Raw genomic sequence first — 18,582 nt, forward strand, 5'->3', positions numbered from 1 at the left:
GCCAGGTTTCATCAGCGGGGTTCCCACCAGGCGTGTTTAATGTGGGAAAAGGCTGAAAATAGCAAGGGCCCCTTAAAATGGCGTTATAGATGCCAATTATTGGTGATTAGGCTCCCGACGACCAGTTCCGCCAGCTGCGGGTGGGACTGATTTAGGTCGGATTGAAATGCTGGGGTGAAAGTCGGACGGGGCGGGAAATCAGGCAGTGGGGGGGTCGCAACCCCCTATTTTTGCAATTTCCCCCCCCCCCCACACGCCTGAAACCCCGCCTGACGGCTCCAGGAAAATTGACCCCATGATGTGCCAGGTTGGCACCACCCCACACCAGCACCATAAAGCATCCCTACAATGCCCGAGACATTCCTTTCACATGCATCGCCATTGCGCGGGGTACAGTTATGTCTCAGTGTTCACTTTAACTCAATAAGCCACTTCCAAAGGTGCAGAGAAATCTATCCAAGGAAGTAAAGTGTAGAAAATAAAAATTGCAATGTTTGACAACACATTAACAGAAACTTCTCTTGAACATTGGCTAAAAACACCCAAGTGCCTACCCTTGTGTGTTGTTAGTTGATATGATTGGACTAGGATGAGGGTGAGTGTGAGGGGTGGCTAGTGAGATGGGGAAGTGATAATGTAGATAGAAAGGGATGGGAGGAGGTAAGTGAGTTGGTGTGAGTAAGGATGTGCAGGAGTAGGGTAGGGAAGGCAGAGTGATGGGGATGTGATGAGTGGCACAGCAGGATTAGGTTGAGTGCGGCTTTGTACTAACGTTTTGTGATCTACTGAGATCATTGAAATGTTTGCGCCACTGCACCCAGGTCCTCCTGACGACATCTCTGCTTGTGTCCTCCTGTGCAATGTACAACCAGGCTGCGTTGGTCTCCTGGGGAAGTCTCTTCTGCCCATTGGAAGGGAAGAGAGCCTCCCTGCGTGCTGTGACTCCCTCTATAAGCATATGGAGGGAGTCATGGGAGAGCCTGGTTGCAGCCATGCACCTTTGTGCTGTGCTTGTCAGTGTTTGCAGCACCTCAATGCTATAGAACACTGACAGCACAAATGTCAAAATCAATTTGTACATGGTCCCTTTAAGGAAACCGGCTGATGGTGCGTCATCAAGTGATGTCATCAGACTGCTTCTCGAGGGCAATTAGGGATGTGTAACAAATGCTGGCCTTGCCAATGATGCCCATATCCCATAAATGAATTTAAAAAAAACTACCAACAACTCCTGCCGCACCGGACCCGCCGAGGTAGGGGGAAATCGCGGCCTTAGTACCTCTGCCATTCCCTCACCCTCCACTACAACCAAGCCTCAGTCTTTTCTTAACATGCTATCTGTACTTGACTATTTCTCCTAATGTATCATAAAAAGCTTTTCCATTGCCCTTTATATTTTTGGTTAATTTTCTCTCATAATCTCCATTGGAATTTCAAGGGGAGTTCCAACTTCAAAGGAATAGATGGAAAACATGGGCTGAGAAGCATAGAAATAGAAAATCCCAGCATTAATCTCCCTTTTTGTAGCATTCCTATTTTCTTTATACTCTTTGTAATTCATTTTTATTCTTTACTCTGTAAAGAGAGAAAGAACTTATGAACATACAATAAATGATGGACAGGAAAAGACCAACTGGTTCATCTACACTTACATTTATATAACTTCTTATGACATCCTTGGGATGTCCCAAAGCAGTTCAAAACTATTGAATTACATTTGAAGTTGTTTCACTGCTATGTTTAGGCTAACATGGCAGCCAAGCAGTACACAGCAAGGTCCCACAAACAATAAATGACATGAATGATTGTTAATCTGTTTTTGGTTGAAGGAACAACAATGACAACAACTTGTGTTTATATAGTACCTTGATCATAGAAAAACATCCCAATAGCTTCACAGAAGCATGGTCAAAAAAAACGGATACTGAGTCAAAGAAGGATATATTAGGAGGGCTGACCAAAAGTTAAGAACATAAGAACATAAGAAATAGGAGCAGGAGTAGGCCAATCGGCTCCTCGAGCCTGCTCCGCCATTCAATAAGATCATGGCTGATCTGATCCTAACCGCCAATCCACTATCACAGAACCATCTCCTGAATCTAACAGAATTAGACACACGAAATAGGAGTAGGATCAGGCTACACGGCCCCTGGGCCCGCTCCACTACCCACAGGGCCATGACCGATCCGAACCTAGACTCATGTCCAAATTCCTGCCCGCTCCCCGTAACCCTTAATTCCCTTTACTTCTAGGAAACTGTCTATTTCTGTTTTAAATTTATGTAATGATGTAGCTTCTACAGCTTTTTGGGGCAGCGTATTCCATGGACCTACCACCCTCTGAGTGAAGTAGTTCCTCCTCATCTCAGTTTTGAAAGAGCAGCCCCTTATTCTAAGACTATGCCCCCTAGTTCTAGTTTCACCCATCATCGGGAACATCCTCCCCGCATCCACCCGATCCAGCCCCTTCACAATCTTATATGTTTCAATAAGATCGCCTCTCATTCTTCTGAACTCCAATGAGTAGAGTCCCAATCTACTCAACCTCTCCTCATATGTCCATCCCCTCATCCCCGGGATTAACCGAGTGAACCTTCTTTGTACTGACTCGAGAGCAAGTATGTCCTTTCTTAAGTATGGACACCAAAATTGTACGCAGTATTCCAGGTGCGGTCTCACCAATACCTTGTACAACTGAAGCAATACCTCCCTATTTTTATATTCTATCCCCCTAGCAATGAAAGCCAACATTCCATTGGCATTCTTAATCACTTGCTGCACCTGCATACTAACCTTTTGAGTTTCGTGCACCAGGACCCCCAGATCCCTTTGTACTTCAGTACTTTCCAGTTTCTTGCCATTAAGATAATAACTTGCTCTACGATTTTTCCTGCCAAAGTGCATAACCTCACACTTTCCAGTATTGTATTCCATCTGCCAAATCTCTGCCCACTTACTTAGCCTGTCTATGTCCCCTTGCAGGTTTTTTATGTCCTCCTCACTCACTACTTTCCCTCCCATCTTAGTATCATCTGCAAACTTTGATATGTTACACTCGGTCCCCTCCTCCAAATTGTTAATATAGATTGTAAAGAGTTGGGGACCCAGCACTGACCCCTGCGGAACACCACTAGTCACTGATTGCCAGTCTGAGAATAAACCATTTATCCCAACTCTCTGCCTTCTGTTAGATAGCCAATCCTCTATCCATGCCAGAATATTACCCCCAATCCCGTGATTTTTTATCTTAAGCAATAATCTTTTGTGTGGCACCTTGTCAAATGTTAAGTGATTATTAAGGAGAGTATTAAAGGGGAGTGGTGGGTGGAGAAGCAGAGGAGTTCAGGGAGTAAATTCACAAGTGTGGGGCCTAGATGGCTGAAGACACACCTATTAATAGTTGTGTCATGAATCTTATCATTCATGGAGAAATGACTCATGAAATAACACTGTGCAGCCAGCTGGTGGCGCTGTCCAAGGAGTATAAATACTCGGGCGTGGGCCCAGCTTGCTCAGGATGTTTCTGTAACCAGGAACTAGTGATGTAACTAGAATCTTATGGTTGTGAAACAGTTGATTAAAGCCTTGTTTTATACTCAAACCAAGTGCTCAGTAGTCTTTTTACATCAAGTTGGGTGAAGGAAGGGGAGATTGCACAAAAGTTAGAGGAATGGGGAGTTTGGGATCGGGGGGGTGGGGGTGGCAGGTGGGTGCAGGGCTGGATGAGAACTTTTAAATTTGAGGTGTTAGGGAAACCAGTCTTCAATGTAGGTCAGTAAGGAAAGGCATGGTGGGTGAGCAGGCTTTGGTGCAGGTAGGGCACGGGCAGCAACATTTTGTATAAACGGAAGTTTATGGAGATTGTAGGATGGGAAGCCGCCAGGAGAGCATTGGAATAATTGGCATGCATGAGAGATTCAGCAGCAGATGGAATGGGACAGAGGCTGGAGATGGGCGATGTACAGAGGTGGAAGCAAGCAGTCTTCGTGATGGAGAGAATATGAGGTTGGAAACTGCGTTAAACAGGCCATTGAGTTTTTGACCAGTCTGGTTCAGCCTGAGACAATGGCCTGAGAAGGGGTTGGAGTTGGTGGCTAGGGCACAGAGTTTGTCATGGGAGATGAGGACAATGGCTTTGGACTTCCCAATATTTAACTGCAGGAAACTGTGGCTCATCCAAGACTGGCTGTCGGACAAGCACTCTGACAACACATAGGCAGTAGAGCGGTTGAGAGAGCTGGTGGAGAGGTAGAGCGTATATGTGAAAAGTGACCCTTTGCCTGCTGATGATGATGACAAGGGGCAGTATGTAGATGATAACGAGATGGGGGTCTTGGACCTTGAGGGACTATGGAGGTAACGGTGTGTGGATATGGGAAGAGAAGCCATTGCTAGAGATGCTCTGGCTATGTTCAGATATAACAACAATAAACAATAAACAACTTACACTTAGATAGGTAATAGTGAAGCCAAGCAAGGGAAGTTCCACTTCGCTGGATAATGTAGTAGAAGTGTTGGAGGAGGATATGGTGTGGGCGATCGTGTCAAAGGTGACAGAGAAGTCAAAGAGGTCCAGGGGAATTAATGCACCAGTCAGAGGATGTCATTTGCAAATTTGGTTAGTGCTGTTTCAGTGCTGTGGTGGGGCGGAAACCTGAATGGAGAGATTAAAACATGGAATGGTGGGAAAGATGGGCACAGGTTTGGGAGGTGACAGCAGATTCAAGGACTTTGGAGAGGAAAGAAAAGTTGGAAATGGGGAGTTAGGTTGCAAGCACAAAGGGGTCCAGTGTGGGTTTTTTGCAGGGAAGTGATTACGGCAGTTTTGAAAGGTAGATGAACAGTACCCAAGGAGAGGGATCCATTTATAATTACAGCTAGCATGGGGTCCAGAAAGGGAAGTTGGCTGGTCAGCAGTTTAGTGGGAATGGGGTCAAGGGAGCAGAAGTGGGTCTCATGGACAAGATGAGCTTGGAAAGGATATTAGGGCAAAATTCGATAAAGGCATAATTCAGGGCTGGTGTAGGAGGTTTAACTTGGTTGGCAAGGAAGGAGAAAAAGCAGCAGGGATAACTAATGGGTGGTCTCAAGAACTCTGCTCTTCAAATAATACAATTGGGTCTTTTATGCTTACCTAAAGAGGTCAGCAGGGCTTCAGTTTGACTGCTTATCTAAATGACAGCAAATCCTACAGTGTCAGTCCAGATTATATACTCTAATCTAAGAGTAAAGCTCGAATCCATAGCATTCTAATATAGAGACAAGTGTTACAAAATGAACGCAGCTAACACAAAAACATTAAATGCTTCCTTTATAAGTACAAATTTCTCTAATCTCCCTTTTCATCAATGGAAGTGCAACCTTTTATACACTTCCTTTTTCACTGGAGAAATGAATGGGGCTGAAAGCCAATAAATCCCCTGGACCTGATGGTCTACATCCTAGGGTTTTGAAAGATGTGGCTGTAGAGATAATGGATGCATTGGTTGTAATTTTCCAAAATTCCATTGATTCTGGAACGGTTCCCGTGGATTGGAAGGTAGCATATGTAAGCCCACTATTTAAGAAAGGGGGGTGAGAGAAATCGAGGAACTACAGACCATTTAGCGTGACATCAGTGTGATGAAATATGCCATTCATCAGGCACTCTGTATTCTCTGTGTTTGATTGTGCCTGTGACTGTGACAAGCAGGGGAGTTTAGTTTCAGTTTCATTTCCTTACCTGTATTGTATTGTGTGTAGGGCTCTGCCCATACCTGGCCCCTACTTAAGCAGGCCCCAGCGTGTCTCACAGGCAGTACAGCAGATCTCTGGATGAGAGACACTTCTCCACTGTGTATTACTTTCTGAGTTAATAAAAGCCTTGGTTTGCTCTGTTAACGTTGAGTCTCGGATTCATTGAGGCACATCAATTTTATTAACTCAATTTTCAACGCAATGGATCAACTCTTGAAACCCAAACGTTTGGATTTGGACCCGCATGCTTCGGACGCATCGGCATGATTCGGACACTGGTTTAAGTGTATGGAATTCTTCCTGGGCAATTCCGCAGCCATCACAGACGCTACGGACGCTGAAAGTATGAAACTCGGAATCCTGCGGAATTGGGTAAGCCACCGGGTTTACCCCCTCATCCAAGACGCTGACACGTACCCGGCTGCCTGCGACATCCTAAAGGTGCATCACCAGCAGCCTACGAGCGAGGTGTACGCTAGGCATCTGCTCGCTACTCGCACACAGCGACCTGGGGAATCGCTGGATGAGTTCCTAGTCACCCTGAAAACGCTTGGCAAAGACTGCAAGTGCCAAGATGTAAAAGCCGCAGTGTACACTGACGAGCTTGTTCGTGATGCCTTTATCACAGGCCTCAGCTCCACTTACATCCGGCAGAGACTACTGGAAAAAACGGGATTGGACCTGAAACAGGCTGTGGACACAGCGCGATCCCTGGATGTGGCCCAGAGAAACTCGGACGCCTACTCTTCAGCCCGCGCTGCCCACGCCACCACGTGCGCACCAAGGGCGCCGCCATCTTGGAAGGCATCTTCCCCGCCCGGCAGCCCAACACCGTCGGGGCCCCGCTCTCCCCCCAGAAGCCCTACGACAGCCGCGATGCGTCGGGGCCCCAACTGCTACTTCTGCTGGCAGCTGAAGCACACCAGAAACCTGTGCCCGGCGAAAACCACCTGCTTTAAGTGCGGTAAGAAGGGGCACTTCGGGAAGGTGTGCAGAGGGAACCCCGCTGGAAAACCCGCCACCGCCGCGTGTGCACCATGGGAGCGGCCATCTTGGATGCCATCTTGCCCGACCTCATGGGGTCCGACATCTTGTGAGCAGACAGCGTGGACGCCATCTTGTCTCGATCAGGGCCCTACAGTGGCATCGGTCACAGTGGACCAGACCAGACCGCACCCGCTATCCAAATCAATGGTGGACATCGAGGTAAACGGGTGCGGGGTTAAATGTTTAATTGACAGTGGAAGCACGGAGAGTTTTATCCACCCTGAACTAGCACAACAACTCTCTCTAACGGTGGTTCCTGCTCGGGGCACCATCTCTATGGCTGATAAAACACAGACATCGACCATTATGGGTTACTGCGCGGTACAATTGTCCGTTAACGGAACTGTATACGATAATTTTAAATTACTAATCATGAAGAGTCTATGTGCGAGCGTGATCTTGGGCCTGGATTTCCAGTGCCACCACCAAAGCATCACGCTCAATTACGGTGGGTCCCAGCCGCCCCTCACAGTGTGCGGTCTGGCTACCCTGAAGGTAAAGCCGCCTTCGCTATTCGCGAACCTTACTCCCAACTGCCGGCCAATAGCAACCAAAAGCAGGAGGTACAGCTGGGAGGACAGGCGGTTTATCGCGACCGAGGTGGACAGGCTGCTGAGGGAGCGCGTTATTGAACGCAGCAACAGCCCGTGGCGCGCCCAAGTGGTGGTGGTGAGGGGTAGCGAGAAGAAATGGATGGTGATCGACTATAGCCAAACGAGCAACATGTACACCCAACTAGACGCCTACCCGCTACCCCGCATAACAGAAATGGTGAACCAAATTGCCCAATACCGGGTGTTATCCACCATCGACCTCAAGTCAGCATACCACCAGCTCCCTATCAAACCAGGGGACCGCCCGTACACCGCCTTCGAGGCGAACGGACGCCTCTACCAATTCCTCAGAGTCCCCTTTGGGGTGACGAATGGGGTCTCGGTCTTCCAGAGGGAGATGGACCGCATGGTCGATGACCACCACTTGCAGGCAACCTTCCCCTACCTCGACAATGTCACCATCTGCGGTCACAACCAGCAGGATCACGACTTGAACCTCGAGAGGTTCCTGAAAACTGCACAAAAACTCAACTTCACTTACAACGAGGACAAGTGCATTTTCAACACCACGCGCCTCTGCATACTAGGCAGCGTGGTGGAGAATGGGGAATTCGGACCAGACCCCGACCGACTGCGCCCCCTACGGGAGCTGCCCCTGCCCAACACTCCCAAAGCCCTGAAAAGGTGCCTGGGGTTATTTTCTTATTATGCCCAATGGGTCCCCAACTACGCCGACAAAGCCCGCCCCCTCTTGAAAGCATCCGCTTTTCCGCTCTCTGCTGAGTCCCACGCCGCCTTCAAAAGCATTAAGCGGGATATTGAGCGGGCCACGCTACAGGCAGTGGACGAGAACACTCCCTTTCAAGTGGAAAGTGATGCGTCTGACTTTACCTTGGCGGCCACCCTCAACCAGGCGGGGCGGCCCGTAGCTTTCTTCTCGAGGACCCTCCAAGGGCCCGAGATCAGACACTCCTCCGTGGAAAAGGAGGCCCAAGCCATCGTGGAGGCAGTGCGCCACTGGCGCCACTACCTAGCCGGCAAACGCTTCACCCTACTTACCGACCAGCGATCGGTAGCATTTATGTTTAATAATAAACAGAAGGGGAAGATTAAAAATGATAAGATTCTCAGGTGGCGGATCGAGCTCTCCACCTTCGAGTATGACATCATTTACCGGCCAGGGGCCCTTAACGAATCCCCCGACGCCCTCTCACGAGGGATGTGTGCCAGCGCCACCGGGGATCGGCTACAGACCTTCCACAACGACTTCTGCCACCCAGGGGTCACACGGCTGTTCCACTTCATAAAGTCCCGCAACTTACCCTACTCGATTGAGGAAGTTTGGTCTCTGACCAGGAACTGCCGCACTTGCGCTGAGTGCAAGCCTCGGTTCTACCGCCCAGATAGAGCCCACTTAATCAAAGCTACACGGCCCTTTGAGCGGCTCAGCTTAGATTTCAAGGGCCCCCTCCCGTCAGTCGACCGCAATGTTTACTTCCTGAACATTGTGGACGAATACTCCCGTTTCCCATTCGCCTTCCCCTGCCCAGACATGACCAGCGCCACGGTCATTAAATGCCTCAACAGCCTGTTCTGCCTGTTCGGTATGCCGAGCTACATCCATACGGATAGGGGGGCGTCCTTCATGAGTGAAGAGCTACGCCAGTACATGCTGTCCAGGGGGATCGCCACGAGCCGTACCACCAGCTACAACCCCCAGGGTAACGGCCAGGTGGAGCGAGAGAACAGGACAGTAAGGAAAGCAGTCACTCTAGCCCTAAGGACCAAGGGCCTCCCTATCTCCCGCTGGCAGGAAGTCCTCCCAGATGTGCTCCATTCGATACGGTTGCTATTGTGTACTGCCACTAATGCCACGCCTCATGAACGAATGTTGGTCTTTCCCCGGAAATCCACCTCAGGCTTATCCATGCCGTCATGGCTCTCCACCCCAGGTCTGGTATTTGTAGAAAGGCATGTGAGGGGCCACAAGACGGACCCTCTCGTGGAGCCAGTGCACCTACTCCACGCCAACCCCCAATACACGTATGTCCGGCATGCCGACGGAAGGGAGGACACCGTGTCCATAAAAGACGTCGCCCCAGCCGGTAACGACAACAACCACGACAACAACAGCAACAACGATCACAGCAACTCTTACCCACCCACTATCCTTTCATCACCCCCGGAAGAACATCGACCAATGGTGCCCCCACCAACTACCCCTTCAACAACCCTGGCGGCACCACCGGCAGAGACCCAGGAGGCCACCGGGGACACCCAGCCGACACCCGCGGCACCACAACAGCTACGTCGGTCACAGAGGACTATCAAACCCCCGAACAGACTAAATCTGTAAAAGGGGTGAATGTGATGAAATATGCCATTCATCAGGCACTCTGTATTCTCTGTGTTTGATTGTGCCTGTGACTGTGACAAGCAGGGGAGTTTAGTTTCAGTTTCATTTCCTTACCTGTATTGTATTGTGTGTAGGGCTCCGCCCATACCTGGCCCCTACTTAAGCAGGCCCCAGTGTGTCTCACAGGCAGTACAGCAGATCTCTGGATGAGAGACACTTCTCCACTGTGTATTACTTTCTGAGTTAACAAAAGCCTTGCTTTGCTCCGTTAACGTTGAGTCTCGGATTCATTGAGGCACATCAATCAGTATAAGGGAAAATGCTAGAATCTGTTATTAAGGATGTGGTAACAGGGCACTTAGAAAATAATAATAGGATTGGGCAGAGTCAACACGGATTTATGAAAGGGAAATCGTGTTTGACGAATCTGTTCGAGTTTTTTGAGGTTGTAACTAGCAGAATAGTAAGGGGGAACCAGTGGACGTGGTGTATTTGGATTTTCAGAAGGCATTTGATAAGGTGCCACACAAGAGGTTGTTAAACAAAATTAGGGCTTATGGGATTGGTGGAAATATACTAGCATGTATTGAGGATTGGTTAATGGACAGAAAACAGAGAGTAGGAATAAACGGGTCATTTTCGTGTTGGCAGGCTGTAACTAGTGGGGTACCGTAAGGATCAGTGCTTGGGCCTCAACTATTCACAATCTATATCAATGATTTGGATGAGGGGACCAAATGTAATATATCCAAGTTTGCTGATGATACAAAGTTAGGTGGGAATGTAAGTTGTGAGGGAGATGCAAGGAAGCTTCAAGGGGATATAGATAAGCTAAGTGAGTGGGCAAAAACATGGCAAATTGAATATAATGTGGAGAATTGTGAAGTTATCCACTTTGGTAGGAAAAATAGAAAAGCAGAGTATTTTTTGAATGGTGAGAGATTGGGAAATGTTGGTGTTCAGAGGGACCTGGGTGTTCTTGTACACGAATCACTGAAAGTTAACATGCAGGTACAGCAAGCAATTGGGAAAGCAAATGGTATGTTGGCCTTTATTACAAGAGGATTTGAGTATAAGAGTAAAGACGTCTTACTGCAATTATACAGGGCCCTGGTGAGACCACATCTGGAGTACTGTGTGTAATTTTGGTCTCTTTACCTAAGGAAGGATATACTTGCCATAGAGGGAGTGCAACGAAGGTTCACCAGACTAATTCCTGGGATGGGGGAATTGTCCTATGAGGAGAGATTGAGTAGACTAGGCCTATATTCTCTAGAGTTTCGAAGAATGAGAGGTGATCTCATTGAAACATACAAAATTCTTGCAGGGCTTGACAGGGTAGATGCAGGGAGGATGTTTCCCCTGGCTGGGGAGTCTAGAACCAGGGGTCACAGTCTCAGAATAAGGGGTCGGTCATTTAGGACTGAGATGAGGGGAAATTTCTTCACTCAGAGGCTGGTGAATCTTTGGAATTCTCTACCCCGGAGGGCTGTGGAGGCTCAGTCATTGAGTATATTTAAGACAGAGATCGATAGATTTTTGGATATTAAGGGATATGGGGATCGGGCAGGAAGGTGGCGTTGAGATCAAAGATCAGCCATGATCTTATTGAATGGCGGCGCAGGCTCGAGAGGCTGAATGGCCTACTCCTGCTCCTATTTCTTATGTTCTTATTTTCTTTTGGTTGTTGGAATATCCTTTTTTGAAGCCTTTCCATTACCGTTTAAATATTTCCAATTATCTACTTTGGTGTCAAAAACAGGAAGGCAGATTATTATCTGAATGGCAATAGATTGGGAGAAGGGGAAGTGCAACGAGACCTGGGTGTCCTTGTGCACAAGTCGCTGAAGGTAAGCATGCAGGTGCAGCAGGCGGTTAAGAAGGCAAATGGTATGTTGGCCTTCGTAGCGAGTATTGTGTAAAGAGAAAGGATTAATTAGCAATCTTGTTGTACGAGGCCCCTTGGGTCAGAGCGATCATAATATGATCGAATTCTTAATTAAGATGGAGAATGAAGTAGTTGACTCAGAGACTAGGGTCCTAAATTTAAATAAAGGAAACTATGATGGTCTGAGCAGCGAGTTGGGTAGGATTGATTGGAGAATGTCACTCAAAGGGTTGACGGTGGATAGGCAATGGCAAATATTCAAAGACTGAATGGATGAACTACAGAATTTGTTCATCCCAGTTTGGCATAAGAATAAAACAAAAAAGGTGACTTAACCGTGGCTAACAAGGGAAATTAGGGATAGCATAAGATCCAAGGAGAGGACATATAAATTGGCCAGAAAAAGCAATAATCCTGAGGATTGGGAGCAGTTTAGGATTCAACAAAGGAGGACAAAGGGACTAATTAAGAAAGGGAAAATAGAATATGAGAGTAAGCTAGCATGGGAACATAAAAACTGACTGTAAAAGCTTTTATAGATATGTGAAGAGAAAAAGATTGGTGAAGTCAAGCGTAGGTCCATTGCAGTCAGAATCAGGGGAATTTATAATGGGGAACAAAGAAATGGCAGACCAGCTAAATACATATTTTGGTTCTGTCTTCACAAAGGAGGACACAAATAACCTCCCAGAGATGCCGGGGAACATAGGCTCTGATGAAAGGGTGGAACTGAAACAAATCAGCATTTGTAGGGAAATGGTGTTAGGAAAATTGATGGGACTGAAGGCCGATAAATCCCCAGGGCCTGATAATCTACATTCTAGGGTACTTAAGGAAGTGGCCCTAGAAATAGTAGATGCATTGCTGGTCATCTTCCAGAACTCGATAGACTCTGGAACAGTACCCATGGATTGGAGGGTAGCTAATTTTACCCCACTATTCAAAAAAGGTGGTAGAGAAAAAGTGGGAAATTATAGGCCGGTAAGTCTGACATCAGTAGTGGGGAAAATGCTAGAGTCCATTATAAAAGATGTAATAGCAGAGCACTTGGAAAGCAGCGACAGGATCGGACAAAGTCAACATGGATTTACAAAAGGTAAATCGTGGTTGACTAATCTACTGGAATTTTTTGAGGATGTAACTGGTAAAATAGATAAGGGAGAACCAGTGGATGTGGTGTATTTGGACTTTCAGAAGGCTTTCAATAAGGTCCCGCATAAGAGATTAGCATGCAAAATTAAGGCACATGGGATTGGGGGCAAGGTATTGACTTGGATAGAGAACTGGTTGGCGGATAGAAAGCAGAGAGGTGGAATAAATGGGTCATTTTCCGAGTTGCAGGCAGTGACTAGTGGGGTACCGCAAGGATCGGTCCTAGGACCTCAGCTGTTCACAATATACATTAATGATCTGGACGAGGGAATTGGATCTAATATCTCCAAATTTGCAGATGACACAAAGCTGGGTGGGGCCGTATGCTGTGAGGAGGATGTCGTGAAACTCCAGTACGATTTGGACAGGTTGGGTGATTGGGCAGAAACATGGCAAATGCACTATAATAATGTGGATAAATGTGAGGTTATCCACTTTGGTTTCAAAAACAGGAAGGCAGATTATTATTTGAATGGCAATAGATTAGGAGAAGGGGAAGTGCAAAGAGACCTGGGTGTTCTTGTGCACCAGTCGCTGAAGGTAAGCATGCAGGTGCAGCAGGCGGTTAAGAAGGCAAATGGTATGTTGGCCTTCGTAGCAAGAGGGTTCGATTACAGTAACAAGGAAGTCTTGCTGCAGTTGTACAGGGCCTTGGTGAGACCGCAGCTTGAGTATTGTGTGCTGTTTTGGTCGCCTTATCTGAGGAGGGACGTTCTTGCCATGGAAGGAGTGCAGCGGAGATTCACCAGGCTGATACCTGGGATGGCAGGAATGACGTATGAGGAGAGATTGTGTCGATTGTACTTATACTCACTGGAGTTTAGAAGATGGAGAGGGGATCTCATCGAAACCTATAAAATTCTGTCAGGCCTGGGCAGACTAGATGCAGGAAGGATGTTTCCTTTGGCCGGGGAGTCCAGAACCAGGGGTCATAGTATAAAGATAAGGGGTAAGCCATTTAGGACTGAAATGAGGAGGAATTTCTTCACCCAGAGAGTGGTGAACCTGTGGAATTCGCTGCCACAGAGGGCGGTGGAGGCCAGTTCATTAAATATATTCAAGAAGGAGTTGGATATATTTCTTAAGGCTAAAGGGATCAAGGGATATGGGGAGAAAGCAGGGACAGGGTACTGAATTTGGATGATCAGCCATGATCTCATTGAATGGCGGAGCAGGCTCAAGGGGCCGAATGGCCTACTCCTGCTCCTATCTTCTATGTTTCTATGTTTCTATGAGAGGGTTTGAGTACAAGAACAAGGATGTCTTGCTGCAGTTGTACAGGGCCTTGGTGAGACCACATCTTGAGTATTGTGTGCAATTTTGGTTGCCTTATCTGAGGAAGGATGTTCTTGCCATGGAAGGAGTTCAGCGAAGATTCACCAGGCTGATACCTGGGATGGCAGGAATGATGTATGAGGAGAGATTGGGTCGATTGGGCTTATACTCACTGGAGTTTAGAAGAATGAGAGGGGATCTCATTGAAACTTATAAAATTCTGACAGGACTAGACAGACTAGATGCAGGAAGGATGTTCCCAATGGTCGGGGAGTCCAGAACCAGGGGTCACAGTCTAAGGATAAGGGGTAAGCCATTTAGGACAGAAATGAGGAGGAATTTCTTCACCCAGAGAGTGGTGAACCTGTGGAATTCTCTACCACAGAAGGCAGTGGAGGCCAATTCATTAAATATATTCAAGAAGGAGTTGGATATGTTTCTTAAGGCTAAAGGGATCAAGGGATATGGGGAGAAAGCAGGGACGGGGTACTGAAATTGGATGATCAGCCATGATCGCATTGAATGGCGAAGCAGGCTCGAGGGCTCGAATGGCCTACTGTAGGGGGTGGTGTGTGGTGGCGCGTACGCCCAGTCAGTTATGCCTCCGACTGTTTATGAGCGGTTCAAATCACTCCCATGCCCCTGGGTTCTAAACACCGGACTTAGGTCCATGGCGGCGATACAGAAAAGACTCGAGTAGACAGGTGGTTGGATGTGAGCAAAAACGAAGATTTTTATTGAAGAGGAAATTAATACAATCTCGTGAAAAATTTACTGGTATACACTTCTACAGGCAAAATACAAAAGAATAACTATGCTTATACAGGGAATGGGGAACACATGGCACATTGAGGAAAAACAACTATCTTAACAATCCCCTTATCCTTATCCCACCCCCTATACCTAACTAGATTAAACTATGAGGGGTCAGAACTTCATGCTCACCAATCAAAAGGGTTCTGCTGAACTCAAAACAGCGGTGGGGTTCGGGGTTAGCTCTTGGTGCAATCTGGAGCCGTCCGTCGTCACGTGGTTTCCGGGTGCTGCAAGGGCATTGTCCAGGTACAAGTACCCCAAAGTTAAAGTCTCTGCTTGGGTACTTTACCTCGCAGGGATGGCTGTTTCTCTTCCTTGGCCGACAGTTTGAGTTTGCATGAAGATAGTCGCAGGTCAGCTGAGACTGAAGGCCCGATGATTCGAAGCCTGTCTTCAGTTGTCTTCCTCAGTTCGTCTTCTCCGTCGTCTTCTTCACTTCGTCTCCCCCTCGCCTCGCCGCGTCCCGCCTCGCCTGGCCTGAATTGTCCATGTCCGCCCGATGCAGTGCCTGGGCGATTCCGGATGGAGTGGGGAAAGGCACAGGCAAAGGCCAGGCAGTAAGCGCAGGACGGGGAAAGAGCAGCAGCCACGAGGGCGAGGGGCCAGAACTGGAGCAAGGCTGAGAGCAGAGCGAGAAGGTTGCCGGCGGGTCTACAATTATACTTCTTTGGATGGCCCTTGATGTGCCGATGTGCCTCAATAAATCCGAGACTCAATGTTAACTGAACAAAGCAAGGCTTTTATTAACTTAGAATGTAACACACAGTGGAGAAGTGTCTCCCATCCAGAGGTCGGCTGTACTGGATGTGAGACATGCTGGGCCTGCTTAAGTAGAGGCCAGGTATGGGCGGAGCCCTACACACAATAAAATACAGGTGAGGAAATGGAACTGAGGTAAGGGAAATGAAACTGAAACTAAACCACAGTCACAGGCACAATCACACACAGAGAATACAGATGAGTGATGAATGGCATATTTCATCACAGCCCTTATCTGCGTGCCAAATCAGGTTAGTTCTTTGTCTTAATTTTGGCGGGCTATTTTAAATAACGGTGGCAATCTACTCCAACTGTTTTTAGTGTGCCGGTAATCGCATCTACCAGTCCGATGATTGAATTGTTTTGTCATGAATGCACCTTGATGGGCCTGTCCAGCCTCGATGGCTTCCTTAATCTGTTGCCGATTATATATGCAAACTGCTTGATGGCCTTAACTATAGGCCTAACTGAGTTTAGATTTGTCTCCAATTTGATCCAATACATAATTCAAAGTCCTGTTTGGTTTTACAAATGCAAAGTCTCTCTTCACAGAAACTGCAGCTTTGGTTTCAATTTCTCCACGAGCTGCCTGTGCCACAGAGTCTAAGTTTTAAAAATCTCACAGGCTTTCTGCCACGAGGCGCGGATGCCATTTTGGGTACCCTTTTTCATTAAAATGTCTATGCAGGGTCCCTTTTCTTATTAATAACCTTTGTAGAAATGTAGAAATTTTGCAAATCTTACACTACTCCTGCTCCTATCTTCTAAGTTTCTATGTTTCTAATTGTTTATTTATAGTTTTTTTGTTAATTTCTCCCTCCATTAAATCTGGACAAGGTCACTTTTGATGTCACTATAATTTGCTTTGTTCCAGTTAACTGCCCTTGTCCTCGACATACCATTTTCCTTTTCTATTCTTCCACCAAACTTAATTCTATTGTTTTCACTGCTTTCCAAATGTCCCCCTAGTTTTACATCTTGTTACATTTAGCACTGCTTGCTCTGCCTCATTACACAGAACCAGATCAAGTTATGCATCCTTTCTCGTTTGAGAAGAAACACATTGGCTGTGAAAAAAAATCTTGAAAATTATTTTTAAATCCTCCCCCCTCTCGCCACAAACATTTTCCTTTTCTCAGTCTATATTTTGATAACTAAAATCTGCTACAATTATGATCCTGTTGTTAATAGATACCTCTCTAATTTGTCTACAAATTTCCTTTCTACCATTTGGTGTTCTATAACACACTCTCAGTAATATGACCCATCCTTTGCTATTCCTCAGATCAATCCAAATAAATTCTGTTTGCACTCCTTCTCCACTTAAATCTTAACATTCTAGTGCAATGACATTAATTTGTCTCTAATTAATACTGCTATCGCCGTTTATTTTTCTTCTTTATCCTTCCTAAAAGTTTTTTACTCAGATAAAGGCAAATCGTGTTTAACCAACTTGATCGAGTTTTTTGATGAGGTAATAAAGAGGGTTGAGGAGGGCAATGCAGTTGACGTGGTGTACATGGATTTCCAAAAGGCGTTCGACAAAGTGCCACATAATAGGATTGCCAGCAAAGTTGAAGCCCATGGAATTAACGGGACAGTGGCAGCATAGATACAAAACCATCGGCATCCTGTTGGACTCCAAGTTGCAGTTCTGATCCTATATCCACTCCATTAAAAAAGATCACCTTCTTCCGACTCTACAACATTCCCTGCATTTGATCCCTATCTCTGTCCGTCTCAGAAAGCCTTTGACAAGGTGCCACACAACAGATTAGTGGATAAGATTAACATAAGAACATAAGAAATAGGAGCAGGAATAGGCCCCTTGGCCCCTTGAGCCTGCTCCGCCATTCAATAAGATCATGGCTGATCTGGGGCTCAAAGCCACTTCCCAGCCCGCTCCCCACAACCCTTCACTCCCTTATCCTGCAAAAGTTTGTCTATCTCCACCTTAAATGTATTTAATGGCCCAGCCTCCACAGCTCTCTGGGGCAGAGAATTCTACACATTTACGACCCTCTGAGAGAAGAAGTTCCTCCTCATCTCAGTTCTAAAAGGCCGACCCTTTATTCTAAGACTGTGCCCCCGAGTTCTAGATTTCCCCATGAGGGGAAACATCCTCTCTGCATCTACCCTGTCGAGCCCCTTCAGTATCTTATATGTTTCGATAAGATCACCTCTCATTCTTCTAAATTCCAATGAGTATAGGCCCAGCCTGCTCAACCTTTCCTCATAAGTCAAACCCCTCATCTCTGGAATTAACCTAGTGAATCGTCTCTAAACTGCCTCCAATGCAAGTATATCCTTCCTTAAATAAGGAGACCAAAACTGTAGGCAGTACTCAAGGTGTGTGATGTAAGAAAAAGGAGACTTACCATCAAGTAACTTTAAAGTAAGCTTTAAGTAACTTATAAACACACTATATACACAAGAGAGGTCTTTACCATGCCTCTGGTAGAAGCCTCTTACAATACTGAACAGACCAGTATTTATACCAGTCCAACAGGAAGTGACATATGACAGGAAGTGAGGTATGTACACAGTTCATAGTTCATAGTTCATAGTTCACAGGAAGTGATGACATAACTTCCCGGATGTTATCATTTTTATCACATTCTTCCCTCCTGCAGGATTAGGAGGCTGTGGTCTACCTTTTGGTCCGCAGCCGCCGAACAAGGAAGAGTCGCACCCATTTGGATTCCCGTCGTAGAGGGTCGCTGGTCCGCTTACATGCGGTTGGCCATTGGTCAGAGTCTGTGTGGCCTGGATTGCCCTGTGAAGGGTCGGGGAGATCATGGCTTCGAGTACGAGCCCCAATAGGTTCAAAGTCGGACTGCCTCTGTTCAGAGGGAGGTGCAGAGCTGGTCTGTGGCGGATCAGTACTTTCATGCACGGTACTGGGAGGGTCGCAACCTTGAGCACGGGGTTCTACCGGCACCAAGCTAGTTGGTGTCCGATCAGGATCCTGGAGAGGGGTACCCGATAGGTCCCAAGAGT

The sequence above is a fragment of the Somniosus microcephalus genome, chromosome 15 (assembly GCF_052327205.1).
Source record: "Somniosus microcephalus isolate GS21.2 chromosome 15, FLI_Smic_1.0, whole genome shotgun sequence".
NCBI classification, from domain to species: domain Eukaryota; kingdom Metazoa; phylum Chordata; class Chondrichthyes; order Squaliformes; family Somniosidae; genus Somniosus; species Somniosus microcephalus.